The sequence below is a fragment of the Hyla sarda genome, chromosome 2 (assembly GCF_029499605.1).
Source record: "Hyla sarda isolate aHylSar1 chromosome 2, aHylSar1.hap1, whole genome shotgun sequence".
NCBI classification, from domain to species: domain Eukaryota; kingdom Metazoa; phylum Chordata; class Amphibia; order Anura; family Hylidae; genus Hyla; species Hyla sarda.
This window is the reverse complement of record NC_079190.1, coordinates 370,289,803-370,295,802: the sequence shown is the minus strand read 5'-3', so window position 1 is coordinate 370,295,802 and position 6,000 is coordinate 370,289,803.

Below are 6,000 nucleotides of genomic sequence, written 5' to 3'. Positions count from 1 at the left end.
AATTACTGTAAGTTTACCTTGAATGGAATTGTAAAATTGGTATGTCACATGACATACTGGGGGAGATTGATCAAAACCTGTCCAGAGGAAAAGTTGCCCAGTTTCCCATAGAAACCAATCAGATCGTTTCTTTCATTTTGTTAAAAATGAAAGAAGCGAGCTGATTGGTTGCTATGGGCAACTGGGCAACTTTTCCTTTGTAAAGGTTTTGATAAATCTCCCCCACTATTTTTATAGATTATTTTCTACCCTGGGTCATGGGGGAGCTTAGTTAAGATATGAATGTTTTGCATCAGAAAACTGACACATATGTGGAGAAAAATAATATAATATCATTCTAAAATAATATAATAGAGGTTATCCACCCACTGAAATTTTTTTAAGAGGGCCAAATTTTGCATTAAAATTGAGCACAGAAAATATAAACAAATCTAGAGCATGCTCATTGTTTTTTATATTTTATTTGTTTAACTGAAAAGTAAGAAAAACATGACAAGATAAAAGTGAATGAAATATGATATGACAATGTCTCTCGTAGGGGAACGGTAAGGCCCCGTTCACACTACAGGGCCCTATGAGAGGCTGCTGCTGATATGACAAATTGGAAGTTCTGTAGTGGAATTTATGATAAGAAATTGGATTGCGCTAGAAGATTGAAGAGTCATGAGTCAAGAGCTCCACCAGGCTTCCCAAACCGTATAAAACTTGCCGCTGCACGCTGCGATGCCAGCTCTCAAACAGCCGGGTGGCGACCACGGGGCCGGAGTATCGTGACGTCACAACTCCGCCCCGTGTGACGTCACCTCCTGCCCCCGCTATGCACGTCTCGCCCCCTCCCATAGACTTGCATAGCGGGGAGCAGGGGGTGACGTCACACAGGAGTGGAGTCGTGACGTCACGATACTCCGGCCCCCTGGTCGCCACCCGGCTGTTTGTGAGCTGGCATCGCAGCGTGCAGCTCAAACAGGTGGGTGGCGAATACAAGATTGCGGGGGTCCTCAGCGGCGGGACCCCCGCGGTTAGACATCTTATCCCCTATTTTTGGCCCACAATAATCACACTACATTTTCAAAGGAGTTTACCTCAAAAAGAACTTTGCACAATGTACTCCCGTTTTTAAAAACAGAATTAGTCTAGATTACAGGACATTGTCAAAAGCTCATATTTGTGGGTGCATGAAAATTCTAATTGAAAGTTTATACTACCTTTTGTAACGGTGTGAAAATGTAAAAAAACAGGGTTTAATTTTTGTTTTTTTCAATGTATTGTATTGCATTTTAAAACTTAAACTTGCAAAACACTATTATAAGTATTTCCAAACTATATTTGTTTATTTTTATTCGGCGTCTGAAGATCCCATGGTAGAACTGAAGACATTTGGCATTGTTGCTATGTGGTACTGTCAGGGTACACCCAGGTTTTGATGATTTACTAAAATTGCACATAATAGCTGTTCAATTTTACAACAACTATGCAATTGCGGTTAAACACACAATTTTACTGTGATTTCTGTCTTTTTTTGTAAAAATGCTGAAAAATGCATGCGGGATACCAACATATGTGAACACAGCGTCTAGTCTCTGAAGAATGCAATAATAATATAATATCTCACAAATCTTGTTACATGTCATTTGCATTTTCCTGCATGAATTTTGGGGTATTTTAAATTGGCCCAAAATTGTCAATTTTTTTAACGGAAAATGGAAAAGCGGAAAGCACATCCTGAGGACAGAGAGGGCAAGTGTGCTTTCTAATAAGCCTCAGCTAGCAAGGGGATTTGTGAATACTTTGTGATAATAAGGAGATCTGAAATTGGACCTCTAAGTCCCTGTGACTGTAGGGTGCCAATGAGGGGATAGTCAGAGATCAGTGGTCTAGGACATTGTTTCTCAAGTGCGGTCCTCAAGTACCCCCAAAAGGTCATGTTTTCTGGATTTCCTTAATCTTTCATAGGAGATATAATTATGTCCAGTGCATCAGGCATCACCACAGTTATATTACTAAGAAAATCTAGAAAATATGACCTGTTGGGGGTACATGAGGACTGCACTTAAGAAACACTGGTCTAGAGTGCCCTAAATGAATATTAAGCACATGGTGCAACTGAAAGAATTTTTTAAAGTAATCCCGAAGAAGGTCATGAAGATGAGCGAACATGTTCTGGAATTGTGACAAATCAGACATAGTATCAGAATAGGAGTGGGGACTCCAAGTGGCTTTCCAGACGTGCAGGGTGAGTCTACCGACGTGGAGCAAACCTTTAGCACTGGTGGAAAGTGTATCGAAAAGAGGTCAAGTAATGTGTAAATAATGTGCCAGATGACATTAGGAATGAGAAAGCATGAAAAATGTAGTTGGCCAACTACAAAGAAGACATGGAAATCTGGTAGGGTATAACCTGCCATATCTTTCTGGCACTGTTGAGAACTGACCTATGTAGAGTACCACGTTTTCGGTGTATAAGCCGATCTTGTATAAATCATGCTTATTGTTAAACAGACATCTTGCAGATGTTTATGGTACCGTATATACTCGGGTATAAGCCGACCCGAATATAAGCCGAGGCCCCTAATTTCACCCCAAGAACCCAGGAAAAGTTATTGACTCGAGTATAAGCCTAGGGTGGGAAAAACATCATCCCCCCATGTCATCATTCAGACCCCCGTCATTAACACCCTCATCATCATCACCCTGTCATCATCCCCTCCTTCATCATCACCACCTGTCATCATCCCCCCCTTCATCATTACCCTGTCATCATCCCCCCTTCATCATCACCGCCTGTCATCATCCCCCTGTCATCATACCACACCCCCTCTTTCATCATCACCGCCTGTCATCATCCCACACCCCCCCATCATCATCACTGCCTGTCATCATCTGCCTGTCATCATCCCACACCCCCTCCTTCATCATCATCGCCTGTCATCATCCGCCTGTCATCATCCCACACCACCCCCTTCATCATCACCACTTGTCAATGTCTGATTACAGTGGTCTGCAACCTGCGGACCTCCAGATGTTCCAAAACTACAACTCCCAGCATGCCCGGACAGTCATCGGCTGTCCGGGCATGCTGGGAGTTGTAGTTTTGAAACATCTGGAGGTCAGCAGGTTGAAGACAACTGCGGCCTTCGTCATCATCCATGAGCAACGTCCATGTGCATCATTATTCCGGGGCCAGGCCCGAAGCGCGGAGAAGAGGCCCCCCCCCCCGGTGAAGATGGACAGCCCGGAACGAGTATCCCTCCCCACCGGACGGTCTCTGCAGCACAGATGGCCCGGACCAGCTTGCCCTTACGTCCCGCTGAGGGGAGGTGAGTACAAAACTAAAGGGGGTGGGGGTGGGTGGTCTGGATGATTACGAAGGCCGCAGTGGTCTTCAACCTGCGGACCTCTAGATGTTTCAAAACTACAACTCCCAGCATGCCCGGACAGCCTATGGCTGTCCGGGCATGCTGGGAGTTGTAGTTTTGAAACATCTGGAGGTGCACAGGTTGAAGACCACTGAGGGCGGAGAGTTCACTCGAGTATAAGCCGAGGGGGGTGTTTTAAGCACGAAAAATCGTGCTGAAAAACTCGGCTTATACTCGAGTATATAGGGTAGTTTACAACCTTTCTAATGGTAAAATCCATGCCTGATCCAGAGCAAAACACACAACAAAATGTGCATACAGCAATATGAAGTTTGTCATGGATTTGCAGTGAAATCTAAAAAAAAAACACCTAAATATAATGTGAGTTTAATTGAAGCCCCAAAGTGATCAATTACAGGTATGATCCATACCTATCAGCCATAACAATAAAAGTGAACCTGGAATAGTTTGAAGAGGAAAGCAAGGTGTTAGCCTGGCCTCCAAATACCCCAAGATCTGAATTTCATCAAGCACAGATGCCGGGTTGTGCTTATAAAACAAGTTTGATCAATGGAGATGCACTTTGCAACTTTCAGGACTTGAAGGATTTGCTGCTAACATCTTACACCAAAAACCACAAGAAACTTTCAGCGTTTTTTTTGGAATCCACGCCTTGACAGGTCAGAGCTGTTTTGGTGGCACAAGGGTGGTTTACTGTACATAAAGTTAGGCAGATAGTGTTAATATTTTTGCTGATTAGTGTTTACATACAACAATGACAGAAAAGCTAAAACCAAACATGTCTAGACTCCATCTTTATTAAAGGGTACCTCTCATCAAATTTTTTTTTTGATATATTATAGATTAATGTATGCAGAATAACTTTACAATTGCATGTTATTAAAAAATATGCTTCTTTCTATTTAATTTTCCACTTTGAAGAAATGACCACTAGGGGTCTCCCTACCAGTCCTGGCAGCAAGCATTTCAGACTCATGCAGGAGTCCTAAACACTACGAGCTGCCAGTCTGCTTTGTTCACAAAGGAGAACACTCAGAGCTGCCAGCCTGCTTTGTTCACAGCCTGTTTGGCTGTGAACAAAGCAGGCTGGCAGCTCTGAGTGTTTAGAACTCCAGCATGAGTCTGAAATGCTTGCTGACAGGACCGATCGGGAAAAATACAATAGAAAGAAGCATATTTTTCATTAACATGCTATTGGAAAGTTATTCAACATTCATTAATCTAAAATATATCAAAAGTTTATTTGATGAGAGGTACCCTTTAAGAGCTTGTACAATGATTCCTCTGCACCAGAGTCCAGTGGATTTACACCACTTGTGGACAGCCGTTAAACCATGATAACCCATGGTGTACACCATGATGTCACTCCCAGAGGCAGTTTATGGATCCGCATGCTGCCGATTTCAGCATTACAAGATGACACTTAGGGTACGTTCACACGAGTGGACCCACATCGTATTTTACGCTGCAGATCCACCGCTGAAGGACCGCTGCATGGTGGCTTTACATGTGCCTGCTCGGAGCGGCAATACGCCACTACGAGCAGACACATTGAAGCGATGTGCGAGTCGCTGCACATACGCGGTGTACTCGCACACATCGCGGCCGCTCCCCCTGCTCCATGAGCTAGGCAGAAAGCAGCTGCGATGTGTAAGTATACTGCGCATGTGTGCTGCAACTTGCACATAGCTGTGTGTCTGCTCGTAGCGGCGTATTGCCACTCCGAGCAGGCACATGTAAAGCCACCATGCAGCGGTCCTTCAGCGGCGGATCTGCAACATAAATTATGATGTGGGTCCGCTCGTGTGAACGTTCACTTAAGCTTTCCCTTGGATTCACACTGCGGAATATCCAGGCAGAATTTCTGTTGGAGATCGAGCTGGCGGCACTAGGACCACGCGGACTGCTTTCCATTGCCAGCTATGGGGACGGCAATGCAGTCCGCGCGGTCCTAGTGCCGCTGGCTCAATCTCTGGCAGAAATTCTGCCTGGAGATTCCGCAGTGTGAACCTAGCCTTAAGCTAGGTTCACACTACGGAACGCCTGCAATTCCGCTTTGAAATTGCAGGCAGAAATTCTGCTTACTAAAATGTATACTATAGTGAATAGGTTTTGCATTCACAAATTCTTCAGGCGGAAATACTTGCGGAACACATTGCAGTCTATTGGGGACTGCAGTGGCCACGCGGTCCTAGCGCCGACTGATTCAGCCGGCGCTGGCCACACTCGGAATCTCTAGACGGAAATTTTCCATCTGGAGATTCCCCAGTGTGAACCTAGCCTTAGGTTCTATTCACACAGCAGAATTCCTGCTTGCGAAATTCCGCTTCAAATTACAGCCCATAGACTCCTATGGGATTCCGCACTCCCATTCATACTTCTGAATTTCTGCTTGTGGAATTCCGCTAGCGGAATTCTGCAAGCAGAAATGTTAGGCTGGGTTCACACTGTGGAATTTCTGGGCAGAATTTGTGCCGGAGATTGAGCTGGCGGCACTAGGACCGCGCAGACAACATTACCGTCCCCATAGATGGTAATGCATTTCTGAGCAGATCTCCCAAAAGATCCACCTAGAAATGCATTGCAGTCTATGGGGGCAGCAATGCAGTCTGCTCGGTCCTAG